Consider the following 26,074-nt stretch of genomic DNA (forward strand, 5'->3'; position numbering starts at 1 on the left):
GCCACTGTCCCAGTTTTTGGAGGAGAAAGTAGAAGACTATACAGGGAAGCCCAACTGGCCTATATTATCAGTGATGAGAAGAATCCCACTAATCATCCTATTTACGCTGTGGACACTGATTTTGGGGCATGTATTCTCCAAATTGAAGAATCCCATAAGGCCCCGGTGCAACTCAAGAAACTAGTAGGCCAGGCCATGGAAGAAGAAAGGACACAGGCTTGGGAGATGTTCTTTGATGGAGCTTGTTCAAAGGAAACTGCAGGAGCAGGGGTGGTGCTGGTGTCTCCAAAGCAAGAAAGCACCCATCTGTCTTTTAAGCTGAATTTTCAGGTCATCAACAATATAGCAGAGTATGAGGCTCTGATATTGGGCTTAAATGCTGCCAAAGACATGGGAGTCAGAGACATAAAGGTGTTTGGAGATGTTGATCTCATCATTTAGTAGGTGAAAAAAATATTCCAAGAAAGACACCCAAGGCTGAAAGCATACAGAGATGAGGTATGGAGACTCAAAGAATCTTTTGATAGCTTTTGTATCTCATATATTCCTAGAGTTAAAAATCAGCTTGTTGATTCCCTTATCGTGTCTGCTAGCATGCTCATCCCTCCCATGCCTCCAAGATTGGCTTATGAAGTCCAGATAAATTATACACCATCTTTTCCTGATAATGTCCAGCATTGGAAAGTTTTTGAGGATGATGATGAAGTAAATAGGTTTCTACAATTCATTGATGAATTCTCTGAAATGAAAATTGACCAAGAGAATGAAACCTTGGATGAATGTCCCCAGCCCCAGCTAAGGAACAGAATTGGCCAAAACAACATTGTACAGTTGCCTAGAAATCATATACCTAAAGGGCTAGTGCCTCTAGAGAAGCTGTTTGACCAAAATGATGTGCCTCATAAGATTGCCCAAAAAGAAGATCATTTTGTAGTCCATCAGCATAACATAGGGAGTCTAGATCATCCAAAATATATATATCTGTCCACCCATTTGTCTGCTGCCCAAAGTTCTGAGTACTGCACCTTAATGAAGCAATTTGCTGATGTCTTTTCCCGGGAATACAGTGACCTTAAAACTTACGACAAAAATATCATCTAGGATAAGATCCCATTGGAGAAAGACACCATTCCCTTCAAGCAGAAGCTGAGACCCATTAATTGTTTACTGCTCCCTCTGATTGAAAAGGAAATCAAGAAGTTGTTGGCTACCAAGATCATAGTTCCTTTGAGATATCCAAAGTGGGTAGCCAACTTGGTAGTGGTGAGGAATAAAAGTGGAGAAATCAGGCTGTGCGTTGATTTCAGAACTTGAACAAATGCTCTAAGAAAGATACTTATCCTCTGCCCAAGATGGAGCATTTGCTGCAGAAAGTCTCAGGAGCCAAAGTCATGTCTTTCCTGGATGGATTTTCAGGGTATAACCAAGTTGTTGTACATCCAGATGACTAAGAAATGACTACTTTCACCACTCCTTGGGGCACTTTTATGTACTCCAAGATGCCTTTTGGGCTGATGAATGCTGAAGCCACCTTTCAGAGAGCTGTGGATATAGCGTTTGTATGAGAGAAGGATAAGTTTGTCCTTATCTACCTAGATGACATAACAGTATACTCCAACAGTCAACAAGATCATTTGCAGCATTTGAAGAAAGTGTTTCTGAAATGCAGGAGGTTTGGGATATCAGTGAATCCTAAGAAGTCACAATTTTCTTTAGAGGAGGGCAAGCTGCTAGGACACATTGTTTCTGCTGCGGGTGTCAAGATTGACCCAGAGAGAGTGAAAGTGATACAAACATTGTCTGTCCCAAGATCAAAAAGGGACATCCAATCCTTTCTAGGCAAAATAAATTTCGTAAGGAGGTTCATCCCTAATTTTGTAGAACTGGTAAAGCACATCACCTCCATGCTAAAAAAGGGGTCAAAGATCAAATGGACTGATACAGCAAGAAGATCTTTTGAAGCCATCAAAAGAGCTATTATGGAAGCTCCCACTTTGATCAGCCCAGACTATAGCAAGGAGTTCCATATCTTCTCCTTTGCCTCAGGTGACACCCTTGCAACAGTCTTATTATAGAAAGATGATGAGGGTTCAGAACATCCAGTGGCATTCTTCAGCAAAACCTTAAGGGATGCAGAACTAAGGTATGATATTATAGAAAAACAGGCTTACGCTCTGATCAAATCCTTGAAAGCTTTCAGAATATACATTCTGCACTCTAAGGTGATTGCATATGTGCCCTCTGCTTCAGTAAAAGATGTCCTAACGCAGCTAGATGTTGATGGAAGAAGGGCTAAATGGATTGCAAAGCTTATTGAATTCAACATAGAATTAAAGCCCACCAAGCTTGTCAGAGGTCAGGGCCTTGCCAAGCTAATGGCTGAAGAAAATTGCAGGATGCTGGACATGAATTGGATAAGTAAAAATTCAGAGGATGGACAGATAGAAGAACCAATGATAGGACATGACCAAGCATTGGCTGAATATCTACCTTCTTGTGAATGGTATTCTAGAATAGCTTAATTTTTGCTGAAGCTAGAAGTTCCTCCAAACCTTAGTTCAAGCTAAGCCAGAACTATTAAGCTGAGCGTAGCCAAGTTCTGTATCCATGAAAGCTTGTTGTATTGGAGGGATCCATCTGGAATCCTTTTGAGATGTCTGGAAAAAGAGCAATCTGTGGAGGTCATGCATCAGTTCCATTCCAGCACATGTGGAGGACATCATTATTAGAAAACCACAGCTCACAATATCCTCAGAGCTGGGTATTATTGGCCCGCTCTATTTTCTGATGTATTTTAATTTGTAAGATCTTGTGACAAATGCCAGAGGTTTGAAGGAAAACAACAGTTGAAGTCCTTACCCTTGAAGCGAATGCATGCCACTGGTCCTTTCTAGTAGTGGGGCTTCGATTTCACAAGGGAAACTAATCCACATTCTAGTGGCCAGAACAGATGGATCTTAGTAGCCACTGACTACTTCACTAAATGGATTGAGGCCATCCCTACTAGGAAAACTGATCACCATGTGGTCATGAAGTTCCTGACAGAAAACATTTTCACCAGCTTTGGCTGTCCACATAAATTAGTTACAGACAATGCAGCAGCCTTAAGAGCAAAAAAAGTTGGTGGACATGTGTGACTCAATGGGCATTAAGCTGGTGCATTCCACCTCATATTACCCTCAAGGTAATGGTCTAGCAGAATCATCCAATAAGAGCCTGATGAGGATAATCAAAAAGCTACTGGAAGATAACAAAAGGAACTGGGATTCCAAACTGAAGTATGCATTGTGGGCTAACAGGGTCACCACCAAGAAATCCACAGGGAATTCTCCATTCAAACTGGTATATGGCACTGAGGTTGTATTCCCAATTCAGTTGACCCTCCCTATGGCTAAGTTCTTGCAGGATGAGCAGAATGAGGAAGATGACATGGCAAAGAGGATCAATGACTTGGCAGAAGTGCATCAAATCAGAGATCAATTGGTTGAAAAGTCTGCAGCACATCAAAAGAGAATCAAGGAAGCCTTCGACAGAAGGGCAAAGATGGACAACTTTCAAATTGGAGACTTGGTCCTTAAATGGGATGCTCTAAAGGAAAAGAAAGGCAATCATGGGAAGTTTGATGCTTTGTAGACTGGACCTTTTGTCATTGCTTAGATCCAGGGTAAAAATATTTTCAGGCTGCAAAGTATGGAAGCAGAAATAGTTTTTGATGGCCCAGTTAATGGGCGGTTTCTAAAAATTTATATTTTTTAAGGCCTTTAGGCCTCAGCATTGTAAATATGTTTTTTTACAAGTTTTAGTGTAGGCTTAATTAGACTCCATGCCCAATGGAACACTAGGAATTATTGTTGATCTTGTTTTTGCATGAAAGGCAGTGGTCTACGGTTCTTGAAACCTCACAGGGAGGCTTTCATCCCAGAAGGAGCCAGTGTTAGCTCTGCTACGCAGCGCTGAATTTCTAAGATCTTGGAGGAGTTCCAGTCTGTTTGGTTGTGCTCAAACGGGTTTCACATTTGGTCACTCTTCCCTTCCTCCTCCACCCCACTTAATCTCCTCCATCTTCGTTTCTCTATTTGCCTCCTAAACCCGGCAAAATAGCCCCTTTGACTTTAGGCCGGAGCGCAAAACCCCAACCCACCATAAAACCTCACCCATACGCCCTCACACACTCATAAACCCCTCATCGTTTCACTGTCGTTTGATCATTCCCCACCGATCCAACGACTCCCATCACGCTTGATAAAGTGACCCGCTCTACCAGTCCCGACCATCAGATCATCTCCACCAAGATCTGATGGTCTTCGCTTTCATCGTGCCAGCAACCTAACCAAGCGTTAGCATGTGATGAGAGCGGTTTTTCTCTCTCATCTGCTGCTACATGTCGATCGCTGAATGGAATCGCGCGACCCCGGGCATTTACCGCTCAATGCCCGAAAGCGGTGCGATGAATACCATTACTGCCTGACCAATTCACCTCGCCTGATAAACAACTGTGCAACTTCATTTCCTGACGACTGTCGAATCCGTCCGTTGAAGATCTAATGGCTCTAACTCACCCTGCTCCCAACTCAACCAATAGCCTCCACCGAGCCATCTCTGCCGTCCATTTTCCCGATCCAACATTCATCCTTCTCTCTCATCCCGACTGTCCATTTTCCCATGCATCCCACATCCTTGACCATTCTGTTTGCCTGAAGAAGGAGATGACTAGCTATGCCAATATCAGTCACTGTCAGACCCCCAACAACCATATTTAACAGAAAGCATGGCCAAGGGAGAAAAGGACAAGCATGACTCTGTAACTGAATTTATTAGTTATGGACTCTACAGGTATGAGCACTCCAATAGCCCAAAAGGACAGCACAACACCTGAACAGATCAGATTCACTCACTGAAGCAAGAAAACACGTTCAGAGACTCCATTAGGCAGTTAAATGTGGTTGGTGGTCAATTATGACCCCTCCATACCTAAGCAGCCAAGTGCCCTTGTAATGTAAATCTATAAATACTCAGAAACAAGATGTAATCAAGGTTGGCATTTGATGTAAGGTTCAACTTCTGGAGACTGTAGATATTTTGTCACTTGTAGCGTCTCGTCTTCATTTTTAGCTAATACAAGCTTCTTTTGCTATTAACTGCTCACTTTCCATTTTCCTCTGTTCTAAGATTGTGCCTGATATGCTGTGTTCTTGATCTTTTGAGGTTTACCACTAGATGATTGTCATCTTATCTATGTGTTAGATTGTTGAATGTATCACTGAATAGTTTACTCAGGTTTCTTTCTATCTGATGCAAGAGAGCTGTCATCGTATCTTTGCATTAGAAGATTAGATTTACAGGTTTCTTTACTAATTGCAGCCGGCCATCACATGGTCTTGTGCATCTGTTGGTGTGGTTAGCATTCTCCATATTCACCTAATATCTAAAACTATGAGCATTGGTGGTCTAAAGCCTTGTAGTTTGAGTGTGTTCACGCATGTTTGGAGGGAAACAAAGTAGAAGTGGTTATCTGGCTTGAACCAAACCATCATTCCTTCCATTAAACCTTGCAACAATATTTGAATTTATATGTTACCAGGCATCTCCGAGCTACAACCTAGGAGAGTTTCTTGGAATCCTAACACTTTCATTAGAAAATATTATTGATGCCTGGGTAGTAGATACAGGGGCCTCATTCCATGCCACACGTGATAGGAAACATTTTCATTATTATGTTCAAGTTGATTTTAGACAGGTTCGACTGGATGATGATAAACCCTGTAAAATCATTGGAATAGGTACAATTTTCATAAAATAGAAGAATGGAAATCAATGGCTATTGAAGGAGCTAAGGCATGTTCCATATCTAAAGAAAAGTATGATTTCAATAGGGCAGTTGGGAGGTGAAGCCTGTGTGACTACTTTTACAGATAAAACTTGGAAGGTCACTAAAGGATCCCTGGTAATAGGAAAAGGACAAAAGGTTGGTACATTGTATTTATGCAATGGTATTTCAAATTTTGTTAATGCTTTAACCTCTACAGAAGAATATACGACATTGTGGCATTAGAGGCTCGAGCACATGAGTGAGAAGGGGATGCAGATTCTTCACTCAAGAAATTTGTTGTCAAGTTTGAAGCATGTTGATTTAAAATTTTGTGAGAATTGTGTTTATGGAAAACAAAAGAGAGTTAGATTCCTCAAAGTCAAGAAAGAAAAGAAGAGTGAAAAATTAGAGCTTGTGCATACAAATGTATGGATACCTACTCAAGTATCACCTCTCGGTGGATCTCGTTATTATATTACTTTTATTGATGATGCAACCAGAAAATCATGGATTTATTATATTCGAAATAAATCTGATGTATTTGATACTTTCAAGAAATGGAAAGCTTTGGTTGAAAATGAGACAGGAAAAAGGTTGAAGTGCCTTAGATGAGACAATGGAGGTGAATATTTCAGCAAAGAGTTTGATAGTTATTTTTCAGAGAATGGAATTCGCAGAGAGAAGATAGTTCCAGGAACACCACAAGAAAATGGTGTGTTAGAAAGGATGAACAGGACAATCATGGAGCGTGCAAGGTGCATGAAATTTCATTCAGGATTGCCTTTACAATTTTGGGAAGATGTTGTAGATACTATTATTTATCTATTAAACAGAGGGCCTTCAAGTTCCTTGGATGGTGGTATTCTAGAGGAGGCATGGACAAGTAAAAGGGTAAACTACTCATTTTTAAAGACTTTTGGTTGTGAAGCCTTTGTCCACATTAATAAAGAAATTTGAACAAAGCTTGAGGCAAAATCAAAGAAATGTACCTTTATTGGATATGGTGTTAATGATTTTGGTTATCGCTTTATGATTATAAAAAACACAAAATCATTAGGAGAAGAGATGTCATATTCAATGAAAAGGTTTTGTATAAGGATCAACTGCAGGAAAAGAAACAAGAAAAAGAAAACAGAGAATACACAGTGCTTGATGAGATCACAGAAAAAGTGATGGTGCCTAAAAATCATAATGATCATCAACAACAAAAACCACAACAACAACAAGAACCTCAAACACCTGAAAGTGGTATTAGAAGATCTACCAGGATAAGTAGAACCCCTAAATGATACTCTCCTTCATTATATTATGTATTGTTGACTGATTCTGGTGAACCAGAATGCTATGAAGAAGCACTGCAGGTAGAAACGAGGAAGAAGTGGGACGAAGCCATGAAAGAAGATATGGATTCCTTAGCACATAACCAGACTTGGGATTTAGTTAGGTTGCCTGTAGGTAAAACAACATTGAAGAATAAATGGGTTTACAAGTTGAAGGAATAAGATGGAGGTAGAAAAAGGAGTAAAGCTAGAATTTTGGTGAAAAGGTTTGCACAGAAAAAGGGTATAGACTTTGATGATATATTTTCTCTTGTTGTTAAAATGACTTCAATCAGAACTATTTTAAGTTTAGTAGCAGCTAACGATTTTCATCTTGAGAAGTTAGATGTAAGGAAAACCTTTCTCCATGGGGATTTAGAGGAAGAGATATATATGCAACATCCACAATGATATGAGGTAAAATGGAAGAAGAAACTAGTGTGCAGGTTGAAGAAGAGCTTGTATGGCTTAAAATAGGCTCCAAGGCAGTGTTATCTAAAATTTGACAGGTTTATGTCTAAACAAGGTTATACTAGATTTCACTCTGATCATTGTTTTTATCTCAAAAGGCAAAATTATGGCAGCTATATTATATTGTTATTGTATGTAGATGACATGCGTGTTGCAGGTTCTAACATGCAGGAAATAAATGTGCTCAAAAGAAAATTAGCAAACTCATTTGCAATGAAGGATTTGGGTGCTGCAAAATAAATCCTTGGTATGAGAATAACTAGAGACAGGAAGAATAAAAAATTAGCATTGTCTCAGAGTGAATACATAGAAAAGGTGTTGAAAGATTTAATATGCAAAATGCAAAACTAGTTAGTATACCTTTGGCTAGCCATTTCAAACTAAGAAAGGGGGTGTATCCCAAGACTCAGGAAGAAATGGCTTATATGTCTAAAGTTCCATATGCATCAGCAGTTGGAAGCTTAATGTATGCAATGGTCTGCACAAGGCCTGATATTTCTCATGTAATGGGAGTTGTAAGTAGGTACATGAATAATCCAGGAAAAGAACATTGGATGGAGATGAAGTGGATTCTCAAGTATTCGAGAGGTACCAAAAATCAAGCACTATGATTTGGTGGTTCAAACATTGCTCTATAGGGATATGTTGATGCAAATATGGTAGGTGATAGAGATAATAGGAGGAGCACAACAAGGTATGTGTTCACTGTAGGTGGAAAATCTGTTAGTTGGGTTTCAAAACTACAAATTGTTGTTACACTCTCAACAGCGGAAGCAGAGTATGTTGTTGCTACAAAGGCTAGTAAAGAAGTGATTTGGTTACAAATATTTCTGGATGAATTTGGTAAGAAGCACGAGTTGGGTAGGTTATACAGTGACAGATAGAGTGCCATACATCTTGCAAAGAACTCTTCATTTCATTCCAAGACTAAACATATACAACTCAAGTACCATTTCATATGGTCAGTGTTCGAAGATGGACAATTGAAGATGGAAAAGATACACACTAGACAGAATCCTGCAGATATTCTAACAAAAGTTGTATCCAGGGAGAAACTGAGATTCTACTCAATTTCAATCGGTCTTCAAGTATGATGAAGGAGATTAGAAACAACCAGGTCAAAAGTGGAGTCAATGTCCAAAAAATGAAGTAGCAGTGGAGTTGCTATAATTAGTCTCCAAGTGGGATATTGCTGGGTGTGGAGCCTGATTATCTTCTTTATTTAGAGGTATCACTGTATTGGACCCTAGTTTGTAATGTGGCGGCAACGGTGCCCATAATATTTGCGTTGCAAGGGGGGTCTAGGGGGGCAACAACGATCTTTAGGAGCCCCCCTGGTGGGGGATCAGGGGAAGTGACTAGTAAGATTCTTACAAGTAGTTCTGTATGCTCATAATACTGTTGGTATGTGCACATCCCAATCATTCCTCTGCACATTGCAAACCTTTATCAGTGCACCCTCCAATATTTTATTAAACACCTCAACCATCCCATTGGCTTGAGGATAATATGGTGTACTCTTTTGATGATAAACATGGAGTTATTTTGATGATGATGATGATGATCATTTCATTGAGGAAAAGTGTACCCCGATCACTCATCAAAATCTTCGGACAGGCGAACCTGGTCAACACATATTCAAATAATAACTTCGATGTTGTTGCCCCTGCACAGTCCTTTACGGGTTGTGCCTCCGCCCATCTAGTCAAATACTCGCTCGCAGTGATGATATACCACGCATCTGTCTTCTTTCTTGGAGGTTGAATCGATCCTACGAAATCAATTGCCCATTTCTCAAATGGTTGCAATGACACCTGTCGATTCAAAGGAAGCTCATCCCTTCGCGATGGTCTGCCAGTTCTCTGACATGCATCACATGCCCTACAATATGCTTTGGAATCCTTATGCAGTGTCAACCACCACAACCCAGTGTGTAAAATATTATGCATTGTTGTTTTTCTTGCATAATGGCCTCCCATAACCCCTCCATGAGCTTCAACTAGGACACTATTTCGTTCAAAATCAGGCACATAGTGTTGTAGTATCTCGTCTGACCCCATCTTATACAAGTGGCATGAAATAACAAAAAAGTTTGCTGCGCGCACCACCAATTCCTTCTTCTGTTGACTCATGTATCCTTCTAGAGTTGTTCCCGTAGTAAGGAAGTGGATAATGTCTACAAAGTGATTATATGCTACGCACATCGCAAAGAGCTACGCATCAGGCAACCCCTCCTCCAAATTGGTGGGATCCTCTCCTATTTCAATGCGAGAAAAATGGTCTAGCCCTACGTTCAATCGTCCTGGCTTCACAATTACCTTGAAATCATACTCTTGAAACAACAGTAACCATCTGCATATTTTCTCCCCCAACATAGGCTTGTTGACTAGGCACTTTAATGTAGAATGGTCGGTATACATGTTAAAATGTCTACTTAGCAGGTAATGTCTGAACTTCTGGAGCACGTACACCATAGCTGACCCTTCGCGCTCTGTTGTTGAATAATTCTTTTCAGCCTTAGACAATTTTCTGCTTGCAAACACTATAGGGTGATCCAATTCCCCTTAAACAGCTTCTGTCAGCACTGCTCCCATTGCAATGCTCCAAATTGGTGGGGTCCTCTCCTGTTTCAATGTGCAAAAGATGATCTAGCCTTGCATTCAATTGTCCTGGGTTCACAATTACCTCGAAATCATACTCCTGAAACAATAGTAACCATCTGCATATTCCCCCCCCCCCCAACACAAGCTTATTGACTAGGTACTTTAATGCAGAATGGTCGGTATACATCTTAAAGTGTCTTCCTAGCTGGTAATGTCTGAACTTCTGGAGTGCATACACCATAGCCAACCCTTCATGCTCTATCATCGAATAATTCTTTTCAGCCTTAGACAATTTTCTGCTTGTAAACACTATAGGGTGATCCAATTCCCCTTCACTGGCCTGTGTCAGCACTGCTTCGAGTGAAATGCTCCAAAGTGGTGGGCTCCTCTACTATTTCAATGCATGACAGATGGTCTGGCCCTGAATTCAATCATCTTGGCTTCACAATTACCTCGAAATCATACCGCCGAAACAATAATAACCATCTTCATATTCCCCCCCTCAACACAAGCTTGTTGACTAGGTACTGTAATGCAGAATGGTCAGTATACATGTTAAAGTGTCCACCTAGCATGTAATGTCTGAACTTCTGGAGCGCGTAAACCATATCCAACCCTTCACACTCGGTCATCGAACAATTTAGTTATCCAATTGTAAGGTTCGATCGGGAAGGAACAAAAGAAAATTCCGTATATCTCTGTGTACAGATATCTATCCAACCACTCTTCTTTTGTCAGGCACGAATTTATGTTTTCTTGCACTGGGAATTCGTGGATCTTTTTACCTAACCACTCCTCAATTTCACTCTTAGTTGGATTCGAGTGATGCCATATCACGCATCTCCTTATACAGATCTTGGTCCCGAAAACGAAACCATTTGTTAGCTTTGTGGGTCCTGACCTAGGTTCATAGTTAGTTTTTCCAAACAAATCCCTACACTCCTGGTGCTTTCGGCATAAATCCGTAAAGCGCGGATTGAAGTTTCACCCAAAGCAGTATGGGGGGATGTCGGAACCAAGTTTTTGCACCCATATATTAGTGTAATGTCATTTTATGCCCTAAACCTGCCTTCGCACAGATCGATAATCCTTTAGGGCTTATCGATATAACTTCCTTTAATCAACCTATCAACCTCTGCAGAGTTCTATGATTGTCTTTCACGGACCTTAAACAGGTGAATCAACCACTTACGTGCATTTATGATTACTCCTAATCCCGTGTTTACCGAGATTGGCCTAAGTGTTGAGAACTTTAACATGAAATAAGATATTCTTCGCGTAAATAGTTAATATTAAGTGCATTCATATAACAACATCAATTATGTAAAGTTACACATTAATACAATATTACTTCATAAACCCATCATTCATTATAGGATTAAAGCGAATTTATTTATAACAGAAGTAAATGGACAAAATTTAGGAATTTCTGGAATAATCTTTATTAATACTTCAGTTCTGCTTATAGACTCAAGACTTCCCTACACACTCAGCTACAGAGGTCCATGCACTCAACCGCAAGGGTCCATGCACTCAGCTACAGACTCTACTACAGGCCTTTGCGCACACAATTGTAGAGCCTCTCTTCTACTCTAAGACTTCTTTGTTCTTTCCTCTTCTTCCACCGACCATGGGTAGATCTTCAAAAGCCAACTCAACTTACATAAAAGAAGGGTAAAACCATTTATGACATTTTACTATCTACGAACTCCGTGAACACAACCTGTGGAGACTCTACATTCTATACAACAAAACTTGGGCTTTTTGCCCCAAAACTGACTCTAGGGGACCCTGTCCCAACACCCCATAATCTAGAACATAATAGGGTAGTTGAGACGAAGAATAGGAGAAGAGTGGGAGAAAAAAGGGACATGCTACATGATTAGTGGCTTCCATTTCATCTATTGGAAGAAGTGTGTAACATCATAGTCTACTTGCAGAATTGGAGTCCTCATAGGATTCTTTGCATGATCACACTAGAGGAAGGTTTCTCTTGGATAAATATTGATGTGTCTCATTTGATCATTTTTGGAGCTTTAGTTTATTACCATGTATCCAAGGATTTGAGGAAGAAAATTAAGCCTACAACAGAGTTGGAGTTTTTGTAGGATACACCGAAACTCCACACAATTATCAGGTGTATATTTCTTCACTAAGGATGATAGTTGTGAGGTGATATGTCAAGTTCGATAAGGAAAAGGATATGAGATGTTCTTTGGAATGAGAGTTAAGTATCCCACCAGAGAAGGATCTTATACCTATAAACTAGGAGCCTCAAGAGGATCTTCAGGAAGGTGTGGATCATCGACATGCAGAGGAGTAGACAAGGGGTAGAGTGGATACACCCACTCCACCAGAATCTTCCAAAGAGGCGAGAAAGAGAATAAGATAAGTTCATAGCTTGTTACAAGATGCACAGAAGAATGTGAGTGTTAGGTCCCTATAGTACTAGTGTAACCCCTTATTGTTATTACTGCAACCCCCTTATTATATTGTTGTGCCCATGTAGTCCCCATATTTTTATTATGGTGCCTCATAGAAGCCCACTATTTTTATTGTTGTGCCCTTACATTATTATTGTTATGTTGGCTCTGATTATATTGTGACCCCTTAGACTCCTATATATATAAAGGAGGTCTTGTCATTTGTACCATCCAAGAATTGTTCATTTGTGTAATGTAAAGGAGGTTTCCCCCTTGAAGAGGCTGAATTCTAGTGCATTTATATTTCTTTTCTATCTTTTTGTGAGGTGGGTTCATAACATTTGGTATTAGAGCTTCGGATTCTAGGGTTTCATTGCTCTAAACAGGTCATCATGGAATTTTCACTATAAGGTTTTCCCTACAAAGTTTCAGAAGATAAAAACAAAATGACTTGAGAAGAAATCAGTCTGAACCTCGGGTCCGAATTTCAGATCTTTTCCCGCTATATGTTCGGAGATATGATCTCAGGAATTTAGGGTTTTTGCAAGCTCCATATTTTCATCTCAAACAGGTCATCGTGAAATTTTCACTATAATTTTTTTTCTACGAAGGGTAAGACTTTGTAATTAAAACCCATTTGAGCCAAAATCATGGTGAAGATTGGGTCCAAATTTCAAATCTTGTGTCTCTATATTTTCAGAGATATAATTTGAGGAATTTAGGGTTGTTGCAGAATCCCAAATTACATTTTAAATAGGTGACCTTGGGAAAATCATCATAACTTGTTGTCTGAGCACCAGATTGAAATTTCGTAAGAAGTTGTAGAAAGAGAAAGGACTATTGTCGTCTATGTATATTTTTTAGATGTGAAGGTCAAAATAGTAACACGTGGCACATTGTACAAGTTTTCTCTATTGAAACATTATATAATCAAGTCATCTTAGGAGATTGAAAATAATGCTTTCTTAGAGAATCCAATTTTGATCAGACTAATGACATTGGAAATAGGACTCTGAGGAATATCGCAGGAAGAAATTTCAGATCTTGGAGAGCTGCAATTATAGAGATAAAGTAGATTCAATATTGAGCTCTTACAAAATGAAAAAAGAGGAAGAAATAAAACATAATATATCAAGATTACGAGATCGAGTGCAACAAAATTCACTCTCACAAAAAGTAACAAAAGCTAAGATGGATGGTTTAAATAAAGGCATGGAAGATAAAATGGACGGTTTAAAGAAAGACATGGAAGCTAATATGAATTTCGTGGAAGCTAAGATGGATCATTTGGAAGCTAAGATGGATGGTTTGAAAGCTAAGATGGAAGGTAAAATGGACGATTTGAAGACAGATTTGACAAAGTTTCTACAAGAAATGTTTACAAACGGAGAAAGGGTAGTAAAGGAAACTCATGATGAGAAAAAAATAAATGTTAATCATGATTTCATAGACTCTAACAGTGGATTGAAAACTCACCATGTTCCAAAGATCAATATGAGGAAGTTTGATGGCAAGGATCCCGAAACATGGATACTACAGATGGAGCAATTTTTTGATCTCCATAATGTGCAAAACACACAAAAGGTACGTATTGAAACTGTATATTTGGAACAAAATTAGTTTGTATGGTATCGATGTCTTTTCTCTCATAAACAAATTGTCACTTGGGCAATTTTTATGAAAGAAAAGATAACACATTATGAGGACACAAAAAGCAACACCTTTTTTACCCAATTGATAAATCTCAAACAAAATGGTTCAATGATGGAGCACATTGAGGACTTCCAAAAATTGAACATAAGGGTAAAAGATATTCCATAGGAGCATAGGATTGATGCATTCATAGGGACTTTAAAGGATAACATCCAACATGAGGTTTGCCTTTGGGAACCTGATTCATTGGAGAAGGCATTCAGGTTGGTAAGGAAAATGGAAAACAAAATTATGGCAACAAGGAATCCTACCACTCACAACTATGGAAGTGTTGTTTGCCCTAGTCCTCCACAACCTACAAGGTTGACACCACAACAACTGGAAGAAAAAAGAGGAAAAGGGATTTGTTACAGTTGTGATAGAAAATACACTAAAGGTCATAATTGTGTTTAGAAGAAATTAATTTACATAGATTGTGAAGAGGAGGAAGAAAAGGAAAAAGAAATGTCAACAGAAGAGGATATACACCAAGAACAAACCGTAGATAAAGAAGAAATGAATTCGACCATATCTTGTAATGGATTGGCCGTGATTACCACTCCTCAAACTATCAAGATAGAAGGACACATCAAGAAGAAAAAGGTAATAGTGTTGATTGATTCAGGTAGTACCCATAATTTTATTCATTGTAAGATAGCCAAGGAATTGAATTGATTCCTATATCCAGCACCAATGTGTCAAGTGATGGTTGCAAGTGGAGGAACCATAAATTTCTCTGGAAGGTGCCATAATATCAAGCCATGCAAAAATATGTATTGAATATTCCAATTCTTTCCATTCTAATGGGTGGTGCTGATGTTGTACTAAGAGTCCAATGGCTACAATCCTTGGGTACAATAACTTTTAATTTTCAAGAACCTTTCATGAAATTTACTTTAGATGGAATGAAAGTTGAATTAAGGGTTATCACAAGGAAACTCGGAAAGATAATCAGCTCTAATGGAATGACAAAGCTTCTAAAGAAAGAACAAAGAGGCATATTGCACAATTATGTTTGCTAGAGGTTCCGACATCGAAATCATATATTTCTCCATATCTCCAAAATGTCTTGGACAATCATTCCAAGGTATTTGAGACTCACAAAGGCCTCCCACCTATTCGTGATCATGATCATGTTATTCATTTGATTCCAGGAAGTGTTCCGCCAAAAATCAGGCCTTACAGATATCCATATGGCCAAAGGAGTGAAATTGAATGTATGGTTGTAGAAATGCTAGAGGTTGGTATAATTATCGAATCAAATTCGATAAATGAAGCAAGGGATGAATGGAAGAATCAAGAAGCAGGGTGGGAACTCATTCAAAAGTTGCAGAAGATCCCAATTCAAGAAATATTTCCAAAACTTGACAAGGAAGGAAAAATAATATTGGAACCTGAAGCAGTCACAAAACCGAGAAATCAAAAGCTACGAAATCGATCAATTTCAAAGTATCTCATCAAGTGGAAGAACTTACCTACTGAAGATTCCACATGGATGGATGACAACTTTATACAGAAGAATCCAGAACTACTCAAGCATTAAGGATAAAACTTTTTGAAAGAGAGGGGCATGTTAGGTCCCTATACTACTAGTGTAACCCCTTATTGTTATTAGTGAAACCCCCTTATTATATTGTTGTGCCCATGTAGTCCCCATATTGTTATTATGGTTCCCCATAGAAGCCCACTATTAATATTGTTGTGCCCTTACATTATTATTGTTATTTCAGCTCTGATTATATTATGAACCCTTAGACTCCTATATATAGAAAGGAGGTCTTGTCATTTGTATCATCGAATAAATGTTCATTTGTGTAATGCAAAGGAGGTTTCCCCCTAAAAGAGGCTGAATTCTAAGGCGTTTATATTTCTTTTCTATCTTTTTGTGAGCTCGTTTCATAAAAGTGAGAGCCCCCACAACATAGCATAAGAAGATGAGGTCATATAATAGGTACATTAGGTACATAGCTCTCATGATAGAGCTCACTTAGACAGTTTGTGGGAGGTGGTGTCAAGGGCAGAAGGGAAATTTGTGGTTGGTTCAAGATGGATGTATAAAATAAAGCATGCAGCTGTTGGGAACATTGAGAAGTACACGACATTATTTGTGGCCAAAGTATTATACTATGATGACACTTTTGCACCAGTTAAAAGGTATTCCTCAATCAGACCCATTCTAGCATTGGCTGCAAATATGGGGTGGAAAATGCACCAGAAAAATGTGAAGACTTCCTTTCTTAACAATGTTGTTGAGGAAGAAATTTACATATAGCAACCAGAAGTATTTGAGACATATGATCGATATTCATATGTGTGCAAACTCAAGAGAGGATTGTCTCATCTCAAAGATGCGCCTTGAGCATGGTACACTTAGATCGATAATTATCTTAGAGGATTGGGCTTCACCAAAAGTGAAGTAGATGCAAAGCTTTATCAGATTGTTGTAACTGGTAAGTTTCTTATTCTTGTTTTCTATGTCATTGATTTAATATTAGCATGTGATGAGTAGTTTCTCTGCTCTTTCAAAGATGATCTTAAAAGGGAATTTGGTATGAAAGACACCAACCTCATGCATTACTTCCTTAGGTTAGAAGTATGGCAAGGTGATGATGAATTGTTTGTGTGTCAGGGGCAGTATGCCTCTAAAATATTTTAGAGATATCACATGGAAATTTGTAAGCCTGTTGTTACATGTCTATTTGGGGACATCACTCCCCACATCCAGATCAGTAAAATTAGGGCTCATCAAACCCTAATTTAGTTTCTACATGCCCTAGAAAAGTCATCACATTGAATGTCTTCATTCCTGATATTTCCCCGGCCTGAATACCTCCTGAAATGCCTCCTTTGGAGACCAACACAACATTGGTCAGGGTTAACTGTGTTGCAAAGCATTTAGGCCCACTTACACCTGCACTGGGCAAGAAAGAATGAAATTTGCATAGGGTTATGGGAATATTCCTTGGTTCTAGATCATTATAGAAGGTTCACACCTCTTATTCCCTCCTATGAGCTCGAAATTGGATAGGCTAAGGATCCATTAACCTCCTATCCTCTCATCCCTTCCTCCATGGAAACTAACTCCAAGTTTGGAAAGCCATTCAATGCCCAATTTATGACAAAACCACCTCCATTTCCCTATAAATTGAGCACTCATCATAGTGATCAGGGGTTGGACTTTGAAGATTGTAAGGAAATACTGTTGGTTTGAGGTTTGAGATCATAATCAAGTAATGTTATGTTGCTGGATTGGTGTGCTTTTGGTGTGATGAAGGATGGAACTCAAGCTGGATGAGTGACATGGGATCATACTTCTTTGGTTGTAACTCTTCCTTCTACTTTTAATAAAGTTGTTTACACCTTTTTCCATATTCTTGACTTTATGTATGATGATTATATGTGTAAATGCTTTTGATTCCATTTGCTTATAGTAGATAGATTGTTTGCTTTGATTGGTTTTTGTTCGATGTTTATGATTGCAGGTACTGAACAAGAGGATTCAGTTCGAGAAGGAGCAACGAGAAAAATTCAAAGGAGACAAAGGGAGGCAAAATATAAAAGGTAGGTCCCTTGTCTTATCTATCTATCATAGGAAAAGGTTAAACTCTTTAATTCTGTTGCTCTAAGTGTAGCTACCCACTTAGGGAAGATGTGTTTATCCGTAGATACAAATTCCATATAACAAATTTGCGACTCGCCGAGGAAGGATCTGTCATTCCTGGTAGCTTACCCTCATCATATTACACCCTAGTAGACTTTACTTGACTTCATTGATCTTATTTCAGCCTTTTTTAACTGTTTTTGGCCAAAAAATTGTGCTTATATGTCTTTTGATTGGCCTCTCTGGCACCAGCACAGGATTGGTCAGGGATCAATGCACTACAGAGCACCCTTGGCTTAGAGATAGTTCTCTGCAGTGTAGTCTCTCCCACTCAGACATGTGTTGATCCTCCTTAAGCAAAAAAACCCACCTTTGACTTGGATTTTTCCAAATTTTCTTTTGAAGTTGTTTACTGAAAGATCAATGATTGTTATGTTTTTGAAATCAATTTTAATTTCCTCTTCTAGCCCTACTTTTACCTTGATTGTTTAGTTTTTCTTAAGAGATTTATTTATCATTTTCAATTCATTGTCAAAGATAGCTTACATCAATTATTCTTTTTCGAAAATGAAGTGTCATAAAGTCTTCATTTCTTTGAAAAATAAATTGTCGTAAAGTCTTCATTTTTTGTGAAAAGTATTGATTGATTGTTTGTGCATCTAGTTCCTTTTTGTTCATCTAAGCATTAAAGGGGCTGAAAAGAAAAACTTGCATCGTGCATATTGTGGTTTGTGAATGCATGATAGGAATATCTAGGGAAATTGCATTAGGTGTTCTCTTTACTCTTTGACAAAGATCTGATTGCTCTATCCATTAATAGCGACGGTTTTAGTTGTTAATTGAATGAAAGAATCTTTCTCATGTTAGTTGCATTCTAGGAATTGCAAACATACATCACATGGTGAACCTTGAAAAGAAAATTCTTAAGAAGATCAACTTAAAATTTATCTCAATTAATCTAATGGAGCATTGTAACTTAACACATAACATTTAGAGGTTCTAGGCTAGAGATGTGTTCCGACGTCGTTAAACATAACAACTTTCGCTAATTTTTTGTGATACATTCTGAGTGTGGTACCGCATTCCATGTATGTAATTATATCGTAGCTCATCCATGTACTTTCGGGTATATAGGGTGGTGTTACAATACATAAAGTATAAAGGAATTCTCTCACTATGTGGTTTCGCATTAGACAACACTAACATGGACTGGGCCTCCACGTACTCTCAGGTATATATGGGAGGACTACATTAGGTTGCTATCAATCCATAGGTAACTAAGTTGACCAGCTTGTACACTGTAATACACCGAACACAACATTCAGGGAGATTGCCTACATGTATGTTAAGTCCTTGGTTTACTGAGGCAATATATTGCAGTTCACAGTTACTTGGTAATCCTTTTGCCTAGATTATCCCTCTTTTGTTTCTTTTGTTATTTTGATTAAAATAAATTAATTGACCACAGATAACATCCTCCACGTCACTCCTTAGTTGAACCTAGGTTAAAACGTATGGCAACAACTCTGGAGTCCACCGATTAAGGAATTCCTTTTGATGGGAATCTTAATTCTTTTCCTCCTTTCGGAAATATTGGTGCTCCTTATATGACTACATTGTCCCTTCTAGGACTTACCATCAGCTTGCCAATATAGTTGTTCTCAACCTCCTTGGCCCCGCAACTAAATATTCCTACAACTGGACAAATTCAACCTCTAGTTGATCCTAAAGTTGACTCGTTTCCTTCTTCCTCAGTTGTTTCTTCCTCCCCTTCTTCCTCTTCGCCTGGTGAAAGTATTGGTACTAGTAACCAGGTGGCTAAGAAGAATAAGAAAGGGAAGAAGAAGAAGAAGAAGCAAATTCAGCAAGGTGGCAACCAAGAAACCATTGCTTCGAATGAAACTTCTGATGAGAAACCATCCGATAAGCCTCACAAACTTTGATATCCTTGCAAACTTTGTATGGGAGACCATATTCTTCGAAATTTTTCTGGTATTCCTCATATCTTAGAAGAATGGTCTTCTCGTTCAATTCATCCTATGTCATCAACTCCTGGAGATCATGCTGGTGACACACCATCAAATAATGGTAGTAAAGCTCATGGAAATAAGGGTAAAGTTAAGTTTCCCTGTAGGTTATGTGAAGGGAATCACCCCATTCACCTTTGTCTCTATCTGGATGAAGCCCAAAAAGTGTTGGATAACCATCCTACTTCTCCGCAGCGAATTCCATCTGGTTACAAGAGACTATCCCTTAATCCTTCACTTGTTGATGAAGTGACTAACCCAAATCAACCGTCAGTCAAACCTACTCTCTTTGAATGTGAATCCCATGAGTCTATACCTGACCAATCACAGGTCAAGGAAACAGTTGACCCAATTTCACCTTCAGTTAATTGTACCTTTCCCATAGAGAGTGAGTATGATACCACTCAGATTATTTTCATTTCTTCAGATTCCAATGAGCTTGGAGGCAACCCTCCTGTTACATCAAGACAGGAGGAAAATCCTCTTATTCTCATAACTCAAGGGGGTAATTCTCCTATTCCTATGGTACCCCCTCCAAGTAGTCTGGTCACTTCCTTTAATTGGAATCGACTAGCAAGATGTTGTCTTCTTTCTTATGTGCCTTTCAAGATCATAGTACAGGTTTATAATATGATTGTATCTGGCACTATTATAGATGAAGGTGCATCTGTGAGTATCCTTTCCTCCACTACTTGACAAGTGCTCGGTTTGCCACCACTTGTGCCTGTTACCCAGAATCTGTTGGCTTTTAACAGAGGAATCAATCAACCATTAGGGATCCTCCCTAAGTTGCTTATTAATTTGGGAGGAAAAATTGTTTATCTCAATGTGATGGTAGTCCCCGACCCTGTATATTACAATTTACGTCTTGGGTGCGACTATGCTTATGACATGGGAGCTATTGTTTCAACACTCTTTCGAGTGATGTGTTTCCCGCATGAAGTTAGAATTGTCACCATTGACCAGCTTTCATTTCTTGGTCCAAATATGGCTTCCAGTCAACCATCTTCCCTAAATGGTCCATTTGTCCCTGTTATGAAACCAGCTCAAGAAAATATATAAAAGATAGATCAACGCCTTAGAATTCAGCCTCTTCGAGGGGGCAACCTCCTTTACATTACATAAATGAACAATTCTTGGATGATACAAATGAAAAGACCTCCTTTCTATATATAGGAGTCTAAGGGGACATAACATAATCAGAGCCGACATAACAATAATAATGTAAGGGCACAATAATAACAATAGTGGGCTTCTATGGGGCACAATAGTAACAATATGGGCACTACAAGGGTACAAAAATATAATAAGTGGGTTGTACTAATAACAATAAGGGGTTACACTAGTAGTATAGGGGCCTAACATGCCCCTCTCCTTCAAAAAGTGTTGTCCTCAACACTTGAGTAGTTCTTGATGCTTCTTTATAAAATTCTTGTCCTCCCATGAGGAATCTTCAGCGGGTAAGTTCTTCCACTTGATGAGATACTCTGAAATTGGTCGATTTCGTAGCTGTCAGGTTCTTGTTTCTGTGACTGCTCTAGGTTCCAATATGATTTTTCCTTCCTCTTCAATTTATAGAAATATTGTTTGAATTGGGATCTTATGCAACTTTTGAATAAGTGGCCATACTTCTTCGTCATTCTTCCATTCATTCCTTGCTTCATTTATCCAATCTGGTTGGATAATAGAAATAGCACAAAACAATGCTTCCACATCCTCATCCTTGAAGAGTCTTCCCATTCGGTAAGGTCGCCATTTTTTATGTGCATGTAGTGTTGCCAACATTTCCTTCTCATAATAGCTTGCTTGAGATCCAGTAGTAAAAATACCCAATCACCTACATCAAAACATTTTTCACTACGATTTTGATCTACCTGTTGTTTCGTTTGATTTTGCACCGAAATGGCGTTATCCTTTAAAAGTTGGAGAACTTGTTGTTGATGCTCGATGTGATCTTTCACTGCTTGAACCTTTTTCTCCTTGATATGTCCTTCTATATTTAGAGTTTGAGGAGTGGTAATTTCTTCCAATCCTTTACAAGATATGGTTGGATTCATTTCATGATGCTCGATGTGATCTTTCACTTCTTGAACATTTTTCTTCTTGATATGTCCTTTTATCTTGATAGTTTTACGGGTGGTAATTCCAACCAATGAATTAAAAGATATGGTTGGATTCATTTCTTCTTTCTCGATGTGATATTTCACTTCTTGCACCTTTTTATTCTTGATATGTCCTTCTATCTTGAGAGTTTGAGGAGTGGTAATTCTTGCCAATGCTTTACAAGATATGGCCTGGTTCATTTCTTCTTTCTCTGGGGTTGGGTCCTGGTGTATATCCTCTTCTTTTGATGTTTCTTGATCCTTTTCTTCCTCCTCTTCATACTCTATGTAAAATAATTTCTTCTCAGTACACTTATGACCTTTAGTGCATTTTCTATCACAATTGTAACAAAGCCCTTTTTCTCTTTTTTCTTCCAATTGTTGTGGTGTAACCCTTGTAGGTTGTGGAAGGCTAGGAGAAACAACACTTCCATCTTTATAGTTGTGAGGGGTAGACTTCCTTGTTGCCATAATTTTACTTTCCATTATGTAACAAAGCCCTTTTACTATTTCCAATTGTTGTGGTGTTGCTCTAAAGAAGGTGTTGCTCTTTGTATCCTCATAACGTGCTATCATTTCCTCCATGAAAATTGACCACGTAACAAGTTGTTTACGAGAACAAAGCCCTTTATACCATAAAAATTGATCCGGTTCTAAATATGAAGATGCAATACATACCTTTTGTAACAGTGGTACACCATGTAGTTCAAAATATTGCTCCATCTGAAGTATCCAATTTACGGGATCCTTGCCATCAAACTTCCTCATCTTGATTTTTCTTGATTTTAGGAGCTAGATCTTGAAACGACTGTAAATCTGTAATTTTGGATCTTTAAGTTTTGAAATTGTGACCTGCAGTAGCCCTCTATGTCCTCTTTCCAATGCCACAAGTCTGACCCAAATTGGATTCTCCAAGGAAGAGTTATGCCAAATCTCCCACAGTGACCTGATTATAGACTAGTTTAGTAGAGCGAACTTGTACGACATGCCACAAGTCACTGTTTCGACCTTTGGATCTGAAACATGCATACAAGAAACTACAGTCCGTCCTCTTTCTGTACCTTCTTACTAAATTTCAATCTGATCCCCAGAGAGAAAGTTATGACGATTTTCCCCAGGTCACCTGTTTTGAATGTAATTCAGGAGTCTGCGAAAAGACCAACTTCCTCAGATCATATCTCCGCAAATATCGCGTAAAAAGCTCTAAAATTCGGACCCAAGGTTCAGCGCGATTTCTTCTCAAATGGGTTTTTTTTTTTGCGACTTCTGAAACGTCACGGAAAAAAAGTTATAGCGAAAACGCCACAATGACCTGTTTGGAGCAGCGAAACCCTAGAATCCAAACCTCCGATACCAAATGTTATGAAACTAGCTCAAGAAAAGATAGAAAAGATAGATCAACGCCTTAGAATTCAGCCTCTTTGAGGGGGAAACCTCCTTTACATTACATAAATGAACAATTCTTGGATGATACAAATGAAAATACCTCCTTTCTTTATATAGGAGTCTAAGGGGACATAACATAATCAGAGCCGACATAACAATAATAATGTAAGGGCACAATAATAACAATAGTGGGCTTCTATGGGGCACAATAGTAACAATATGGGCACTACAAGGGTACAACAATATAATAAGTGGGTTTTACTAATAACAATAAGGGGTTACACTAGTAGTATAGGGGCCTAACAGTCCCAATGGTATCTTCCCCGCCACGGGTCAATTCTGTGACAACCTGTTCCATGCCTACATCAACTGACGATAAATTCTGTGATGTTGTACATTATGTACTGCGGGCATTCAAGCCAGATCTCTCTAATGGATTCCTTGCTATGAATCCCTTCTAGAGCATTGTTCTCCCATCTGATGAGAACCTCTTGGAAGTCATGAACTCTTATGGGTCATGATCAAGGGATACGAGCATAGTTCTTTGTCTTGTTTCAAGCTCGTTAAAAAATGAAATAATGAATATGAGGATAGTTCCTTGTCTTGTGTCAACCTCATCAAAAAACAAAACAAAGGGTATGAGCATAATTCCTTGTCTTGTGTCAAGCTAATTAAAAAATGAAACAAGTAATATGAGGATAGTTCCTTGTCTTGTGTCAACCTCATCAAAAAATGAAACAAAGGGTACGAGCATAGTTCCTTGTCTTGTGTCAAGCTCGTTAAAAAATGAAACAAGGAATCTTAGCAGAGTTCCTTGTCTTGTGTCAAGCTCATTAAAAAATGAAGCAAGATCCCCTGGAGCAAAGTTCCAATTCGAGTCTTTGATTAGATCTCATAAAATCCCAGTCGAGTCTTTCACTTGATCTTGTAAATGAACCTTCCATCCACCTGATAGCCACAAGTAGTCTACTTAGGTTAATGCAATGAAGCTTAGGGGGCATGAACCTAGAATCGAGTCATCATGTTAGGGGCATGTAAACCAATTTCAAGCATAGTTTTTCGCTTCAAGCTTGTGTAAAAATGAAACTGAACCCAAGAATAGTTCCCTATGGTTCAATCTTGTGTAAAAATGAACCCATATCCATTTTAACCCTCGTGATTACCATTCTATCAGCTTCTTCTGTCAGATGAGACTTGGTTTGTCTCCTTCCATCATCACTATCTGCTTGGCTGATCATACACTTTCACTTGGTTGTTTTAGTCTTTTGAGGAACAATTGTAATGAGTGGTCCTATTATCCAACATCTTCACATAAATAAACATGTTTTGAGAAGTTCCAATATCACTGGAACTAGTTTCTATCCTAGACACCACTCATTCCTCTAAGTGGAGTCCTCTTTAAGCTCTTTTCAAAATCTCGAAATATGAAAAGATTGTCGAGCACTTGTCCTTTTCAGCTCATAAATAGATGGAAATGACATCTACTCTGTTAGTCCCTAGATTTACCTCGGGCTGAAAAGGTAAGATCCAGGGCCAACATCAAACCACGCTCAGCCTAGTAGCTAGCCCTACCAGGTTAGGAGAGGGCTCTCTGCGGGTCAATCTCAGCAAATTATGATTTATGAGGGCTTGAGATTACTGAAATATCTACTGATCTTAGGCTAAATATATGTGCAAAAGAGTTTATTTGATAAAATGGAGTATTGTTGGCTCAGAGGGAAAGGCACACTTTGGGGTGTGGGGATTGAGGCTCAGTTCTACAGAGATCGCGATGGGGCAAGGTAGGCAATCATTTTGGCACTTAAATTTTAGTGAGATGGAAGGAGAAGACAGGTGAGGTGTTGAAGAGGGCAAGAGAAATCATGAATCCTCCTCAAACAGCTGAAAACATCAAACAACTAAAGCAAACTTCAAGTAGAGCATTGCACTTTCAATGAATTCTACTTACACTCTTGTTTGTTTAGTTCAGAAGAAATAAGATAGAAATGAAATTACATAAACAAATTCACAATCACAAAGAGAAGCACTGTACCAAGACAAATTGCCACATGAATCCCAAAGAGTGCTGCAAATCCTGGTCTCAATTCCTTAGCCAAAATACTGAAAATGAATGTACAATGAAGCTCAAGGCTTTCTCAAGAGTCCAACCATGCTAATGACTGAAAAATAACAAAATATAGACAAACATAGCTCATCCATGCCTCTAGGGATCGAGCTCACAAGTTTAGGGGATGATCCATCTGATTCTAAACTGAAAACTAGAAACTAGGCAACATAACAGCATGCCTCTAGAAACAAGGGAACTAATTCATTTAGTTTCAAACAACCTCTAAACTAATGAAACTACCTCTACAAGTGAAAATACAACATATTTACATCATAATCCATCAATGTTCATCAAATTACATCATAAATTTTCCATTAGGAAAGTGAAAAAGTCAAACTAGGTGAAGTTGGGTGAAAAACAGAGCAAAACTTGGTCAAACTAGCAATTTTTCCTCTATGCGCCGCACCTGATTCTCTATGCGTAGCACCTGTTTGGACCCACTTTTGATGGCCTTCCCGATGTCCAAATGAGCTCCAGGTATTCTTGCTAGAAAGCTCTGCCTGTCTACTTTCCAACCCAAGTGGAATTTTTCAA

General features: G+C 38.8%; 1 pseudogene; it reads left to right on the forward strand.

Moving 5' to 3' along the window:
• The window catches only part of LOC149222874 (uncharacterized), a 108,742-nt pseudogene that overhangs the window by 45,181 nt on the left and 37,487 nt on the right, over positions 1 to 26,074 (forward strand).

This window comes from Pinus tabuliformis, chromosome Q (assembly GCF_031772625.1).
Source record: "Pinus tabuliformis cultivar Carrire ecotype Pingquan chromosome Q, CPIR1, whole genome shotgun sequence".
In the NCBI taxonomy this organism is placed as follows: Eukaryota; Viridiplantae; Streptophyta; class Pinopsida; order Pinales; family Pinaceae; genus Pinus; species Pinus tabuliformis.